Source organism: Brienomyrus brachyistius, chromosome 7 (assembly GCF_023856365.1).
Source record: "Brienomyrus brachyistius isolate T26 chromosome 7, BBRACH_0.4, whole genome shotgun sequence".
In the NCBI taxonomy this organism is placed as follows: Eukaryota; Metazoa; Chordata; class Actinopteri; order Osteoglossiformes; family Mormyridae; genus Brienomyrus; species Brienomyrus brachyistius.
Genome location: NC_064539.1, coordinates 18,800,032 through 18,817,889, shown reverse-complemented (window position 1 = coordinate 18,817,889; position 17,858 = coordinate 18,800,032). Strand labels below are relative to the sequence as shown.

The window sequence follows — 17,858 nt, the reverse complement described above, 5'->3', positions numbered from 1 at the left end:
GTATGTAACCCATCTATGGTATAACATTACATTTTCTCAAAGCGCTTCATAGAATCTCCACCCAAAGCCCCTAGTGAGCAAGCTAGAGGCGACAGTAGCAATGAAGAACTCCTTAGATCGAAGAAACCTTGGGAGGAACCAGACTCAAAGGGGGAGCCCATCCTCCAGGGGCCGGTAGGGGAAGTCAAATGATACGAAATATCGTATCATACACGATCTCTGACCACTCGAAGGCATCCATAATGCTTAATATGGCATATAACACACTTGACCGCATAACATAAGAACTCAAATGGACCCATTAAAATCTGTCACAATCAACGCAGCATCTTCTGTCATTACTTATTCTTTGTTTATTTTTTTATCAGTCTACCTGACCTGCTCTTGATTATAAAGTGTAGTATTTTCAATCCATGAAAGTTCCCAAGTTAGTTGAAATAATTACAGCAACTGGAAAAAGTACAATCCTGTTTGTAAAACTGGTAACTCTTTGGCACAATTCAAACTTATCCAATAGAAGGAAAAAGGCACTTCAGAATTTCAGATATTACACAGGCCAGTATAAAGACCTTAAATACTCACCTCTCTTGCAACATTGCTAATTGTAAAATACTTCTCAAGTTATAACAGAAAAAACGGGGCCATCAGTCACAGTACTATATTCACCAAACAAGTAACAATTATGAGCAGCTGAGAGATAATTGCAACATAACCGTCAATTCTGTAATTTTCCTAAGTCCTACAAACAGCAGTCTTAATGTCTAACAGAAATATGGATGCACAATGATATAAGGAAAATTTTGGAAAGTTTTTTTTTTCCCCTTCGGGATCTTTTGAGAACAACTTTTATTTTCTAGCTGACTTGACAAATACCATAGGCTACACCCACACTTTTCTGTGTCTGCTCTTGCTCTGTGACTCCCAGTTTGAGCCCGAGACTTCACACCTTCCCCAGAGCATGCTTAGGTTCCAGCATATAAACATCCCAGCGAGAAAATGGGCAAATGTTAGACACACGAAATTCATATCAGGACAAAATTCCCGCTGTCACAGAAGTCAGCTACTTCCTGCGTATATAACAGACCACTATCTTTTTTTTTATAATAATGGTCAGGTCATCTCTGTTGCTATAAGAGGTTGTTAAAGTAATTTCTGCTATTGTATTCAGCCGAACATCTGGACTCTTTCACACAAAACAAGCACCTACCTTCTCATTCCATAAGCAATGTTTCTGTCGTATTTCTCAGGTCTTTTCAATGACTGTCTTATCCATATCTATATATCATACCTGCCATTCCCCTTGCCTTTGACTCTGAGCACTGTGCGTACTGATTGGGCAACATTGTTCCTTCTGAATGTACGTCGGCAGTATCACAACATTACCTGTCTTTTGCATCATATCTGCGGGTGAAAGCATCAGACAATAGTATTACTGAAAGCCAATTGGATATCTTTTTACCATAGACTTTTCTTCTACTGCTAATTAACCTCATCACTGTTAAAGCTAAGAATTTTAGCAGTTTTTTTTTTTTGTTTTTTATGGTTTATATGTAGGGGCGGCATGGTGGTACAGTGGTTAGCACTGTATGGGGTGGCATGGTGGTGCAGTGGTTAGCACTGTATGGGGTGGCATGGTGGTGCAGTGGTTAGCACTGTTGCCTTACACCTCTGGGACCCGGGTTCGAGTCTCCGCCTGGATTACATGTGTGGGGAGTTTGCATGTTCTCCCCATGTCGCCGTGGGGTTTCCTCCGGGTACTCCGGTTTCCCCCCACAGTCCAAAAACATGCTGAGGCTAATTGGAGTTGCTAAATTTCCCGTAGGTGTGCATGTATAAGTTGATGGTGTGTGAGTGTGCCCTGCGATGGGCTGGCCCCCCATCCTGGGTTGTTCCCTGCCTCGTGCCCATTGCTTCCAGGATAGGCTCCGGACCCCCCGCGACCCAGTAGGATAAGCGGTTTGGAAAATGGATGGATGTATGGTTTATATGTAGACTGTGAGGAGACTTCGTACACTGGTGAGTAGAGGCCGTCAGTAAGTATACATCACTTACTTGAATGAGTAAGTATCTGTGAATGCATAGAACAGTTTTGCAGTTGTGAACTATTATCAAAGGAGAAATTATTTTTAACAATATAGAGTAACTAGGGTCTATACTGATCAGCTTTTATGGACACTTGATCTGCACTGATCATTGCTAAAAATCTCGGTCCTGTCACCTAATGCACACATGAACCATAATCATCGTGCTGTTTTCATCTGGCATGTTCATTTTAAATCCCAAGTTTGGATCTGAGCATTGCTTCCTTACTGTGACCAGACCAACCATGATACTTGGCGTTGGAGCAGTTAGAAAGACACTTTGTCTTTGGTCTCACTTTGTCTTTGGTCTTTAACATATGTTGACAAAGCCCAGAGAAAGTAGCCACACACGTAAGGCGGTGAGTTGGGGGCCAGTGGTGGAGGTAAGAGTCTGCCTTCCACAAAGGGAGTCTGAGACCCCAGAGCATCCATGATCCCAAGAGGTTTCGCCACGAACACTCAAAGCCATGCCAAAGGCGAGCGAGCGTGTGTGTGTGTTTGTGTGTGTGTGTGCGTGTGTGTGTGTTTGTGTGTGTGTGTGTGTGTGTGTTTTGGAAAGTGCGTGGTGGAAAGGTTGGGGGATTAAATAATGGTGGTTCTTAGTGCCAAAGCCTACACCCCCTTGAGCTGTCAGGCTGGTTAGCACAGGCTCGCCCCCTCCCCCAGCCCCCACCCTCCACTTCTCCCTGCCAAGCCTCCACATCTCACTACATTCGGAGACAGAGAGAAGAATGCGATCCAGCCACACTTTCCCAGAGATATTACCTCACCTCTCCCTTCTCTCTCTCCCTGTCCCCCCGCCTCCCCTCCAACAATATTGCTGCCAGGCCGGAATGTTTTTCTTAGCCTCTCCTACACAGTTTCACACAGCTCGCGCTCAACATACATCCTACCCACCCTGGTAGCTGGAGGTGGGGGTGGGCAGCTGCTTTATTACTCTTATGGATTTAACCTGTTCGGCGCAGGATTGAAACAAACTTACATGCTCAACCTCATTCATAGGCAAACTAGGCAATTGTGGTGGCCCATTGTCTTCCATTGTCCATTAAGGTTCCCAGTACAGTTTTTTTGGTAACATTTTAAGTTCTGATGAACTACACACACACACACACACACACAGAGGTTTGTGGGGACTCTCCATTCATTTCTTTATGCGACTTTTGGCATTTTTTCTTTTTTGATTGCATTCGCAGATCTTTGTGGGGACCTGGAAAATGGACCAAACAATGTCAAAATAACAGGTTTTTATTACATTCTCGGGGACATTTGGTTCCCACAATGTAATACAAACCTAAACCACACATACAGACACACACACACACACACACACACACACACGTCTGTAATTATATCTTTGTGGTGACTCTCCATTCATTTCTATGGGGTAAAGTCGAATCCCAACAATGATGACCTTAATCCCTACCCAGACTTATACCTTAACCATAAGTAACCAAACAAAATACGAGACCTTTGGCAATTTTGTTTTTTTGATTGTGTTCGCAGATATTTGTGGGGACCTGAAAAATGGACCTAACAAAGTCAAAATAACAGGTTTTTATCACATTGTGGGGGACATTTGGTGCCCATGATGTAATATAAACATAATGCACACACACACAGACACAGACACACACACACACAGACACACTGTGGACAAAACCCTAATCCCAACCATGACAACCTTAACCCCTACCCAGCCCCAACCTTAACCATATATACATGTAAATACAGTATATACAGTAAATATATACATGACACACGCACATACAGGCATTTCTTTGCATGATTATTAAATGTAACGATGTCTACATTCTTTTAAAATATTCCTCTGTTGGTTTCTCTTTATCTCTTTGATGTCAAGTAGTTTTTTATTTTTAAGCACTGATTAAGCACAAAATATTATTTGATCTGAAAACACATAAAATGTTATGATAATTGCTCTGCTTTTTATTGTATAAATGTTTCATGGTAGTTTTCTTGTAAGAGTAAACATTATGGTATGGACATTAAAAAAGTTAAAAATCAATTACAGGTTCAGCAAAAATTTCAGCAGTTATTTGCTGATTAGTTACATGTATAATATTTCTGAAATTAATAAGCTGAGGCTAATTTCCCACCCCAACTCTGTGTGTCCAGTTTGCATATTTAGAAGGAGATAAACATTAAAGGAAATGTAAAACTTTATAATGAGCATCTTATCAATTGTAGTATACAGTAAATCGTCTGACCAAGCAATCTTAGCTTGCTGAGGGTGATGCAGAGGCTGGAGCCCAACCCAGACAGCACTGGGAGCAAGGCTGGGGTGCACCAGGCCAGGACACCTGTCAGTCATGGGGCACACAGACACGCTCTGCCGGAAATTCTCAGATACCAGTTAGCCTAAATACATTCCTCTGGAAACCAGTGTACCCAGAGAACATGGACATATGAACTCCTCACATTTTACTAATTTACCTTCCACAGTTATTTTTTAAATGATTAATTTTATAAGCGTTTTATAAGCGTAATTACGTAACAAAATATACATAATTTTAAGTAACATGATACTTTTCTCATCAGTTACATTTTATATATTTTATTATTATTCAGTAAGAGAGCTAACTGAATAAAATGCGTAATGTACAGTGTTTAAGAGCAACATTTTCCAAAGGAAACAATTCAAAATTTGAAAGAGATTATAAATTGCAACCATGGTTACTTGTTTGCAAATTTTAGGCTGTAGTAACTACGTGTGTCAATAGCATAATGAATATCGTGCATAATTATCTCTGCTTGCTTCCAATAATAATTATACAGAAGTCTAAATGATCAGTTGCTGGGTGTTTGTGGGCTTCTGTGGGATTTGTTAAAATAGCTGGCCCTTTGTAAAAGGGTTTGAAAACAGACGACTTTTGCTGTGGTCAGGAGCTGCTTAACCACCTGCTGACACAAATGACTGCTTTCGCCACTTTTATCTCACTGAAGAATCAAAGGCTGTACATCTTCGCCATAGGTCTTTGACACATAGTTTCTAGTGGTCAAGTCCATTGAAAAGACAAGATTTTTTTTCAGGGGACGATTACTTCTCTTTAAGTACTAACCAGATGAAAACAGCAAGCTTGACAAAGTAGATTGTATCTTGTTTGTCTTGAGTATGTCAAGAATCCTTTCAGCCCAGCTTTGATACCAGCCCTGTGTCGTACAAATTATTTTTATAGGAAGCTAAGATTGATGTTGACCTTTCTAATTCAGATCCCAGTCATCTAGGTCCATGCTGTGTATAGTCTTATATAATCAATATGACTGAAACTGCTGATTTCTCCAAGCTAGGCTCATGTGACTCAGCCTGGTCTGAGGGAAGCCTCCAGGGTGTAGTAGGCACTAAGGAAATAAAAGCTCCCCCCCCCCAGGTATGACAAAAAAAGATTTAACAGCCACCCATGTAAGGTCTGGTGTAATACAAGGTCAATTATGTAATTCAGTATTATGACTCATTATAGTGGAGAGAAAAATAAAAGGTTCCAATACAGTAACCACAAGCCCCTACTTCTGGGCATATTTAGTAAGATGGTCAAATAACAATAATGCGCGAAACTACTAGCACTAACTGCACCTCAATTCTGCTCTTACGTTCACCCTATCATACTGTAAATGTGAGAAAAATTGTGTACATGTACTTGTTAATGTTTTGCACATTTATATAAAATCTGCAGTCTTATTAGGGTCAATGGCCCAAAATAATTGGCAAATTATCTTTAACTGCATTTCAGAAGCAGTGAGAAAAAAAAAAAAAATCCAGCTGCCAGTATGTATGGAGCCTCCCAGCGCAGCTTAATTACAGGAGCACTGTAGCAAATTTAGCTGAGATGTTAACCAAGACGGAGGAGGCAGAAGGGCTGCCTCACTTGGAAAGTCACGGGTGGACGAAAGCTTCACAAAAGCAGACCACAGAAAAGAAGGGAGTGCTATTTCAAGATCTGCCGCCCTCATTATTTATCATAGTTTCAGTCTCCACACTGAGCAGTGGTAACCTGCAATTCTTGGCATGTAGGAAGGCATACTCCTGGACCCTCCGTCTATATCAGGGACAGTGCCAGATCCCCACACCTTACATTCACCCACCTGGAGATGCAGAACACCTCTGTAAGACTATTTCAGGAAGCTCTGTTCTTTATGACACTCATGTAAATTCTCACTTACAAATTCTTACAGGCGTTCATTTGTGATTTTAGACACCACTTTCTTTGAGAAGGGAACATTTACACTGCAACATGCAGAGGATTGCCGGACTTTCAGATATAATAGGGAATTGTCCTTTGTACCACATAATGGTTGCTAAATAATATACTCAATAGCATTGTGAATGAACTATAATGCAGTATAGATACGGTCATCATGCATGGGTGCATTGCCAGTGGTGGCCTAATGATTAGGGACACACACTGGTAATCAAACAAGTGCTGGTTTGATTCCCTAACCAACACAATACCTCAGCGGTACCCTGAGCGAGATGCCGCCCCCAAGCACTGCTCCCCGGGCGCTGAATTAGCTGCCCCCTGCTATGTCACGATGTCACATATGGGTTAATTGCAAAGGACATATTTTGTTGTTGTGCACTGTGTGCTGTTATGTGTCAACACTGACAGCTACTCACTCCCCTGCCTTAATGGTCAGTACGATGCATTATGAAAGTATTTATAGTGCAGTATATAGCTGAGAGCTTCATAGACCATAATAAGTATTACATATGGTTATAATGTGTTATGCCTTTTTAGAAATAGTTATATTTATGAATGCATTATAAAGCATTATGAAGGTATCTATAATGCATTATACATGAGTTCTTTAATTGTTACCTATTGTTCTTTAATGTATTTTAGCTTTTTTCTGTTACTTTGTCTACTTCCGTCTCCATAATAGCATTAATTTTAATATGCTGATTAATCAACAATAATTTTCTTCAACTTTTTTCTGATATACGAAACTGCCATCAATAACATTAATGCAGTGCTGTAGGATAGATAAACTCGGAACTTGGAAATGAAAAATTATCCTAGCTGTGTAATAAATTTTACCTTAAATTTACAGAGGTACCTGACATCATACAAACTTGTATTTTTCCAGAGTGGTTTCATTAATGATCAAAAAAGAAATGTGTGGTGTTGAAATTTTTTATAATATTATATTTTAAAAGCACAAAGAAATAAAGCTTGTGGTTTCAATAGTTACTTTTAGGCAGTTTTACCGCAGTGAAGGTCAATAAGTTTTATCAACAAGGAAAGCCTAACAACCAGACAGAAGCATAATTAGCTACACAGGGATTATTCTGCCCCAGAGCAGCAAAATTAAAACTTAGCATTTTTGAAGAAAACTCACAGCAAGTGTTTTGCATTCCGCTGTTTTATCAGATTGCCGAACATTTCGCAGAATAGCTAAATGTGCCTGTACTCGTTTTCTGAATCTTCCATCTGTCTACTTTAGCTGACATCACTAGGTTACGGTTACACACACTGCTGATTCCCTGTACCATGTAGCAATTTTGTGATGCTAAAAAATTTCAACTGAGACAACTGAGCGGCGTTGCCAGTTGTTAGCAATGACAGATACTCTGGTTCGTCACCAATGCAGGACGACCTGCCGCATGTACATGCAGTAATTGACTCTAAAATGATTGAATTAAAGCAGAGCAGGAAATTGAAATGTAAAAGTATCCAGGATTATTATTATGCATTCTATTAGCATTATTATGTGCTATTAAAGTAAACATTGTCAAATACAGAAGTCACTCAGTTTCTCACTCATTAAGTAAATGATTAGATTATGATGTTACCAACATTGTAATATACATTGCTGAAACACTTACACCCTACTCATCACCTGCAATGGTGTACTAATCAAGTAATCTTAAAGTAATGTAGTAATCAACTAATGTAGTAATGAAATACTCTTAAAGAAATCAGGAAAGTAAGCTAGATAGTTCATGGATAATCCCTGACTTATTTACAAACCGTTCCATATACAAATGAGTGGGAATCAATTTTGTAATTGGAAGACAAACATATGTTTGTCCAAGTGGTTTAATTTTGCTCCCATGCGTTCTGTATGTATGTAGGGTAAGTCCTCACAGGTCATGCGTGCTGTATGTATGTAGGGTAAGTCCTCACAGGTCATGCATGCTGTATGTATGTAGGGTAAGTCCTCACAGGTCATGCGTGCTGTATGTATGTAGGGTAAGTCCTCACAGGTCAAGCGTGCTGTATGTATGTAGGGTAAGTCCTCACAGGTCATGCGTGCTGTATGTATGTAGGGTAAGTTCTCACAGGTCATGTGTGCTGTACGTATGTAGGGTAAATCCTCACAGGTCATGTGTGCTGTATGTATGTAGGGTAAGTCCTCACAGGTCAAGCGTGCTGTATGTATGTAGGGTAAGTCCTCATAGGTCATGGGTGCTGTATGTATGCAGGGTAAGTCCTCACAGGTGAAGCGTGCTGTTTGTATGTAGGGTAAGTCCTCACAGGTCAAGCGTGCTGTATGTATGTAGGGTAAGTCCTCACAGGTCATGGGTGCTGTATGTATGTAGGGTAAGTCCTCACAGGTCAAGCGTGCTGTATGTATGTAGGGTAAGTCCTCACAGGTCAAGCGTGCTGTATGTATGTAGGGTAAGTACTCACAGGTCATGGGTGCTGTATGTATGTAGGGTAAGTCCTCACAGGTCATGGGTGCTGTATGTATGTAGGGTAAGTCCTCACAGGTCATGGGTGCTGTATGTATGTAGGGTAAGTCCTCACAGGCCATGCTCAGTAGAGGGAAAATCAGTTACAATTTATCTATTTTGTTAACGGTCTTAAAGAGAGTGGTAAAAATGTTGCTATTTTTTTATGGACTGTCCATAAGTTTGTGTGGACGGCTGGCAGCTGAAGTCAGAGCTCACCCACGAGCGGCACCACTTCCGCCCACCATGTCCTTCGTACAGCTGCTCTCACTGAGGCAACCTCACGCCTCACTCGCTCGCTCCCCATCCCTCACCCTCTCTTCTCCTTTCTTTCTCCCTTCATCGTTCTGCCCTCTCTTCCGCGATCCATTCTTTCGGACACACTCATGCAAATGAGGCCCATCTTGGCTGTGGATCCAACACTTAAATAATAAATGTACATTTATAACTCGATTTACAATTATATATTAAATGTAATAAAGCAGTTGTATTGAGTATCATTAAGATAATTCTGCAAAGATGGAAATGAAAATATATTCTCCCATGAGCCTCATCACAAACCACATCATGGGCCCGGAGTTTTGTGTCCAGCACAGACAAAGCTTAGTACAGGGAACTTGATACCATATTTGGGATAAGTGAAAAAATGCTTTGTTTCAGATGTTTTTGAACCTGGTTTCAAAGGAGCACGGCGGAGCACAGTACGCAAGTGTAATTAAGAACAAAATCTTGCTAATTAAGCTAATTTAAGCTTTAGCAAATAGCTAGCAAAGGTATTTAGTAACACAGCTAACTATTTTCCATGCATGTTATAATATTACACATATATTTCCATTTTTCATTTGATTTTTGAATGTAATTGCAATTTCTAAATATTTGCAGTTTCAGTTTTTATCTGCCTAAATTCAGTGCTTTTAAAAACTGACTCAGTTGTAAAAGTACAATTACACTGCGAAGGCTGTACAGTATTTAACAAAATTCTAATCAAACACATCTGAAAATCACAAAGTCCTCCAGTCTCAATACTTCAGCATCAAAAGTGCTCAGTATTCACAGGAATGGTTAGAAGTGTGATCTATATATATATATATATATATATATATATATATATATATATATTTTTTTTTTTTTTTTTTCTTTTCACACACATACACACTCAAATCCTGTATTTTTTTCTGAGTTCAGTAGCAACAGTATTTCACAGATTGTAGCCAAAACGTCTTTAATCGCTGTCTGGCCATAATGCCTAGCATGTTTAAAGAAAATGAATGTAATGTATGTATGCATGTATCAAAACTGTAAGTGAAACCTACAAAGGAGGCCAATGAAGTATACAGGACATGCGATAAAGTGTTTTAGCGCAAACTAATCTTTCCCTCGTTTATTACAAAGAAGTAAGTTAAAGGTCATTGTCCAGCTACTGCATGTGTCCTCACTCTAACCCATCAGAGGACGCTTGTGTTTCCGTGACTACACCCTTTATTTTGCTACTTAGTTTCTTGCAGGTTACTTACATGTCTCTTCATCAGTGGACGCCTGTAGCAGTGGCGTTCTAGAAAATTCTGACTGACGAGGTGATAAGCGTTTTACAGGGAAAAAAGTGTCAATAATTTGATCACAATGATAAATGATGATAATCACCTTGACACCATCTTACAAACAACTCCCACTCAGCAATCTTACGGTCGTCTTTACAGGAAATGCAGTGGGAGGGCTTCTGACATTAGAGCGCTAAGATCATATTTGCATATTACTTCCTCAATGTGCCCTATGCAAACTGATCTGTAATTCTGAGTGAGTCCGTTTTCTGTTCAATGTGTTGCATATTCACGGTAGATCATCTTTCATACTGTGGATATGTCGCTGGTTTGGCAGTTTTAATATTTAACGGCAACCTTCCAGACATGTAAATCTCTGTGATGCTTTCATTGATGCTATCAATGGTAAACCTTATCGAAGATTATGTTCTATATCGAAAACTGCTAAATGATTAATGTGATCCTCTAACATTTGTGGTCTTCGGGCAATACCTGAAATAGAATGAACGGAACTTCAAATGGATAAAATATTCAGATTTGATTTGCCGTACCAACGTATGGGTTTTATTTTCATATGTTGCATTAAGGGTTCCTGCAAAGAAAACAATAAATAATGCTGAAAAATTGTGCCGATTATATCAGTGAGCTATTTTGCCTGGAAATCAGCACACCTGGTGTTTTCTCTTTGCTCATGTACCGCTGATAATTCCAGAATGCAGCAGGTATTAGTGTGTATGATGATGGAAATATAATCTTTGAGCCTTATATAAAAAAAAGAAAAGAAAAATAGACCGTGGCAACATCCTGTGTAAACAGACTTAGCAAACACTGGAAGCCATGCAATAAGAGTATTTACATAGTTTGAGCTTATTGTCTCACTTTGTGTCACTTTACAGGAAAGCTGAGACCTGTGCTAAAGGACATGATGCATGTTACACTGGACTAACACAGTGCACCCAGAACTGTACAGTGGAACAGTGGATCCTCGTTCATTTGTAATTAAAGCTAATTCGAAGCTAATTTTAACTGCACATACAGTAAGAGTTTTGTATCAATTTGAGGTATAGCTTTCTTGGTAGCATTGTCTCAATGCCTGTATTAAAACATATTAGGTACTTCATTCAGAGGGTCCATTCACATGCACATGACATTAAACATTTCAAATTGTTGATATACATTTAGTTTCACCATTGTGAAAACAAAACGAAAAACTAATCTAAAATAATCTAGCTTTTTCATTACATGTATATTGTGATAAGATGAGCTTATTTCCTTTAAATATAGGAAGATGTTTTAGAAAACTGGCATAAATCTGACATGGAGAAACTGAAGTGTACATTTAGTTGCAAACTCGAACTCGTCCTTCGCTACTGTTTGTCTAACTCTTCATTGTTTTAACCCTGTTTAACTCCACAAATAGCAGGCTGGGATTTCGCTACAGGGATCTGACTGTAATCAGTTTGGCTCCTTGGGCTGTGCTGACGCTCTGGTGGCCGACCTGGCTCCCTGGGACCACCTCTCCCAGTGTTTATCGGTACTGAGGAACCTCACTCACATACTACTGCTAATGAGCCAACTTACGGCTCTGTTTACTTAAAGCCACTCAGGATTACGAGCTACCTCCACTGCCCCTTGGCATAATTATAGCCAATTATTACTGACAGAAGATGTAAAATGGAAGTTAAAGACTGCAACACTTACTTTAACCTGTGAGGACAAATAATTTGATGGTCATATTTCTATATAATCGGGAAGCTTTGGAAAATTTCAAAAGGACACAAACTGTATGTAGTATTTTCTATAATATTTCCTTTTATTCATGGATTTTGCATGAAGCAAAGATCAGCAAATGAGTTAGTTTAAATTAACAGCTATACATTTCAGAGAAAAAGACACAGACACAATCATTCCAGCCAGTTAAAATAAAACAGTGTATCCTACATTTTTTTCTTTTTAATTGTCAAGAAAAACAGAATAATGATAACTTCTGCTCAATGTAAAAATACTTTAATTATAGATCTATCTTATCCAGTACATGATCATGATAAGCATTCAATTATATCAGGGAAAATAACGATAAAATCACAGTCGACATCATTTTATTTAGACTGTGCATTGCGATATGTATGGATAACAAAGATGCTAATTTTAGGCACACAAAGATGACTAGAACAGAGCTGGTTTGACGTCACACTCAGCAGATCTGACCACTCATCAAAGATGCTGTTTGTGTCAGAAGCTGGAGCTGACAAAGCACCCATATGATGAACAGAAGCAGATAATGCATATAGGCTTATCTGGGAGGGGCGACTGTTATCTCTGCCACAAGCAGAGAAACTGGACACAGAGCTTAACTGATGAATGGAGGCTGATTTTGACCATTTGTCTTTCTGTATAGATTAAAAATGAGTTACGGTAATCTGACCTGGTGGAATTAAATGTTAAAGGCCTAAAATATGTAAATGAATTTATTTACCCTTAACAATTGATAGAAAAAGAAGTGGCTACAGTATTCATGTCACTCGAATTGCAGTAACCAAATTTCTCCTGTAGGGCGACTTTTGGAAAGATTCATTTACCGTATATACAGTGTATTTTATTGGTTTCGTCATTTTCTAAAGAACAAAAAAGTTTTAGAAACATGGTTAATGTGGTGCAGACAAAATTTTAAAGAGACGCTTATTGTTTTGTTTAGGCGTGTTTAGGCAATTATTGCCCTCGTCTTCCCATTCAGTACATATAAATGTCCTAAAAATGGCTGCTTGGAGTAGCTGTGCCAGGCCCAGCCTGGTTACAGGATGTGTAGACTTTGATGATGAGAGCAGACAAGGTTTTTAGGTCATCTTGGCGGACATGGTCTGTCCACACTCGCAGCAGCCAAACTGCTTGTTTCCATAGAATAAACACAGACAGAGTGCTGATGAGGTGACTCTGTGAGATGACCTCTTTAGATTATTCTTAAAGGTGAGATGTTAGGAGGGAGGATTTGCAGTTCTAAGACCTCATTAAACTGCATCGACACACTCTGGTCAAATTGCACACTAAAGGGTACGCTAAGGGTATTTCACAAAATGATTTAGGCAAACTAAAAGCGTGCAATTTTATTCAAGGAACTTTACAGAATGGCAATTATTTTAAGCGACACTGAGAACTGGAATTTGAAACTACCATAATTCTGAAAATGATAACCACATTTATATTAATGTTTGCTTATAATGTCAAGTATAAAAGTAGAAGACCATTTCAGTTTATTGTTAAATACTTCATTAATATTATTCCACCTATCCATTCATACATCTTCTACCTGCTTATCCTGGTCATGGCTGCGGGGGGGGGGGGGGGGGGGGGGCTGAATCCTGGCCCAGACAGCACAGAATTTAAGGTTCGGATGCACCCTGGACGGCACGCCAGACCATCACAGTAACATTATTAACAGACCTAAATCACTCGGTATGCTTAGATAACTTACATTTTCCTGCTTGCATTAACTTTTATAAATAAATCTAACTGTTCATTAAAAGTGCTTTGATTAAAGAGGAGCATAGATGAAATAGAGGTCCTTATTAATGAAATTCAGTTATTCAGTAAAATTCAAAGTCATATTTGCAAACAAGTGCAGGGCAGACAATTTAACTAAAAATACCAAAACTGACTAAACATGCAAATATTTCATTTTTTCCTCTGTATTAAAATATTAAAAATTCTATTAATATTTTATTACATTTACATTACATACTTTGAAAATATTCCTAAATCTTATAAACATCGTGTGCTGTTACCACAATTAAAGTCAAGTGTAGATTAGTGTAGGTTCATAATAGAGTTTTGAAATTGCTTGTTAATATTTTATTTGTATTCAGTTTGCTAGAGAATGCATCCAACTCTATGCATATTTTTAAGCATAATATGCATCCATATTTTTGCACGTTTCCTTTTGGGAGGCATTTATCTGGAAAAATTAATTTCGAAGATCCATCTCTTTTTAACCATTTTGTTCCTGCTGATGTGATTTGTGATCTTTAATAAGAAGTTTTGAAACCCGCTGCCCTGTTCTTTTTGACATACTGTATGTACTGTAAGACATCATTTAACCACACCACTACCTCAATTGAATCTTTAATCCTTTTTATTTAAAATGTGATCATGACACACAGGTCACAGAAACACTTCCCTACAAATTCCCCTTAAAGCTGTCAAAGTTAACACAGGTTACAACCAACCAAAAGCCGTGATGTGGCAGCGATTGCTGTTTTCTCCGAGTTACCGCACTGGGGATTACACTAGAATCACTGGTCTTTTATGCTTCAGGAATTTCTTTTCTTTATGTTTTGAATTGGAACAAAAATGATAAAAACTTGCTCTGTTTTCTTATGACGGGTTTAGAGGGTCACATGACTCAGTTGTCAGTTGCTGTACAGAAAATACTTTCAGAAATAATGTTTAAAGAAGCACTATGGATCATATTTACCAACCCAGTTCTAAGACGGATATTAGTATTTTTTCCTTGCCAGAACTTAATCACATAAATTATCAGCATCACTGAAAGCTTCCCCAGTTGTGATTTGAATGGTAAATTTCAAGTTTTCAAAAAAGTTCCTATTATTGGAAACCATCCTGAGACTCACCTACTAACAAAACAAAACCTCTCACCAAATTTCCATGCCTTCATGTTCCCACTTCCTGAGCGCTTGTGGGAAAGAAAGACAGTGAACTGAGTTTAGAAATGACCGCAAAGGAAAGATATTCCTGATGCAAACTCCCAAAAAATATCTTTAAAAAGAAGCAGCTCGTTGTCAATCATGCAGAGGTATTATCACTATTTAGAAATCAATCATACAGAAATTCAGATTTCTGAGAAAAGTGAAGCCATAAGTAAAATTAGCAAAATGTTACGCTTTTGGTATTTAAAGAATTTCCAGGACTTTTAAATTAAATTTCTTAAAACCCAAAATATTTAAAGAGGCATTCCCTGAATTAGTCACTTGATAAAATATTTACACTATATCGGATCTAATATGCATTGAGGGAGTGTATGATTTTTTTTTTAAATCTCATAATCAATTGTGTTCAGGAAATGAAGGAAAGGCAGTAAGTCCTTTGTTTGCTATGTACTGTGCGGCTCAGGTTTACGCAGGGATGACATAAGAGGCTCTCATTGTAAATCACTGAATACTGGCGTTATTGTAAAACTGGCACGACAACAAGGGAAGTGTTCCACAGTGACCCACTTGCCAAATTTAAATGTTAAATGTGTTCACTACAAGAATAGCATGCATTCAAGCTATGCAAGAGTTGCTTGAACAGATTTTTTGGTGACAAATTTGTATAAATGTTTGAAGTTTTGTCCATCAAGATAAAGCTAAACATACAGTAGGTAAATATTTAAAACAAGTATTAATTACAGGTACTAACAAAAAGTGAAACTTACTCATAGGAGCAATTAATGTAAAAACATTGTGATTTATTTGACATAATTTTGAAATTTGTAAGTTATATTTAACTCAATACTGCACTATTTGAAATATGATTCCCCCAAACAAATCTTTATTTAACTGTATTTGTACCAGAAGCTTTTAAAATAGAACAATATCACATACAGTTAACGTCACATCATTTTTAAAGTCTGTTTACTCATCAAAAATTTGAGCACCAATTTTTTTTTTAGCATTTAAATATAGGAAATAGGTAACAATATTAAAGGGGTTAGCAAGACAAGCTATTACCAATCATAACATATTTTCCTAGCCTACTTTCCCTTATATTTAGTGGTGACAGTAATTACTCCTGTTCCCACCTTGCAAAAATTGCTGCATATATATGCTAATTTGCCGTACAGTTAACCTCACTAATGATTTTATAATTCAGGAATCTGAATACTGCCTCACCTTGCCACGGTGTGCCTCCAGAGTTAAGTGAGGATTCTAATGCGCAGCAGTAATAAAACATTCAGTTTCGTGCATGTGTTATTGTAATGAAGCCTTTTCTCTGGTGCGCCCAATTACCGCTCGCCCTGACCTACTGCAGCAAGCCGCGTTCCAGCACGCTCCAGGCTGCTAAGCCCGCTGTAAACACTTCATCAGCTGATGAGGCAGACAGGTGCTGCTTCAGCCGCACGCACTTATTATCTTCACGGCTAGTCCCAGCACAGGCTTTGCTTTGCAGCTGGCGACTCTCCGAATTAAAATGCAGCCCGTATATGAAGATGCGCTAACCTTGCAGTGGAAGCGCAGGGCCTCTGTCTTAGAAACTACACTACAACCTTGGGGTTCAAAGTTTCTCGTGCTTCTTTGTCCGCCGTGCAACGGCTCTCTTTAAGGGGGGGGGGAGGCTAGTGCAAGTGGCACAGGCAGTACCGCTCCCCAGCAGCTGTGACAGGAGAGTGCGGAAAAGGTGAAAATTAATGACGGTGGGTGGCGTCTCGCGCTCTGCCCGGTCGCGTCTCCCGAGAGGAGTCGCCGAGGGTCGCACGCATGATAGACATCTCTGGGGCTCCAGCACCAGCTGGCTGCTCCTGGACGCCGAGTCTCGCGGCCCGAACATACCTGCATACTCCCAAAGTCTCCGCATAACATGTGACTCGGCCGCTACGTTATAGTTGACGGTTTTCTTTTAAAGAACTGTGCAAATACAGTTGACGCTGTATTTTGCCTTTAAAAAATGCAAAACGTGAGTGCCACTGAAAAAGAATTCTCTATCTATTGTAAAACAGTTTAGGTTCAATCACATGATACGTTGTAAGGTTACATAAAAATATATTATTTATTTTCATTTCATTATCAGCTAAATTGTTAGTTCTTAAATACCACTGTTACACAAGAAAATATTCACTGAAGACTATATGAACGGAATATGCATTTACTTTTTTATTTAAAGTATGTGAAACCATCCAAAACACTCAGAGTTTCACAGCTGTAAGGAAAACAACATGGACGTAGATCCTTCTAGAACCCAGGCTGGCTTTCACTGTCCAGATACTGTATATCATTGTCTTTTCCATGAATTTCTCTGAATGAAGATGAAACCTTCTCTTTGCTGGTAGTGTTGTTTTGGAATGCCGTCAGTCTGCGAGAAGCAGGGTCACTCTAATAAGCCGGTCTGTCTCATCTGTGCCTCATCTCACTATTATCTCTTAAATAGAAGGATTAGAAATGCACATTCATACTATAATTATCTGACCATCATCTACTACAAGTCTAATGCATAAGCTTCACCTACTTATACCAACTAATATTATCAAGCAATTTGTTTAAAAAAGAAAACTGCCTTTGATTTTTTTCCAAAACTCTCAAATAAAGCATTTGGATAATAATAATGATAATAATAATATGAAAAGTTGCATTCTGTCATAAACATTGTAATCACATAAATATATATCAGTATACTATAATTCCATATATAGATATCATACAAGTGATTGCGGTTGTATTGTCATGATGGGTCCTTGTGGTTTTTTTACACGATGCTCTAATGAATTCTATTGTCTTTTGGTGCATATGTCCAGCACACGTCCTTGTCCATGGAACAGTGCCACCGAATGGTCAGTTTAGA

The 17,858-nt window shown here is 38.7% G+C and overlaps 1 protein-coding gene across 2 annotated transcripts in view; it reads right to left on the bottom strand.

The window, feature by feature from the left end:
* The window catches only part of bxdc2 (brix domain containing 2), a 277,175-nt gene that overhangs the window by 129,324 nt on the left and 129,993 nt on the right, over nucleotides 1-17,858 (bottom strand). The window lies entirely within an intron of this gene.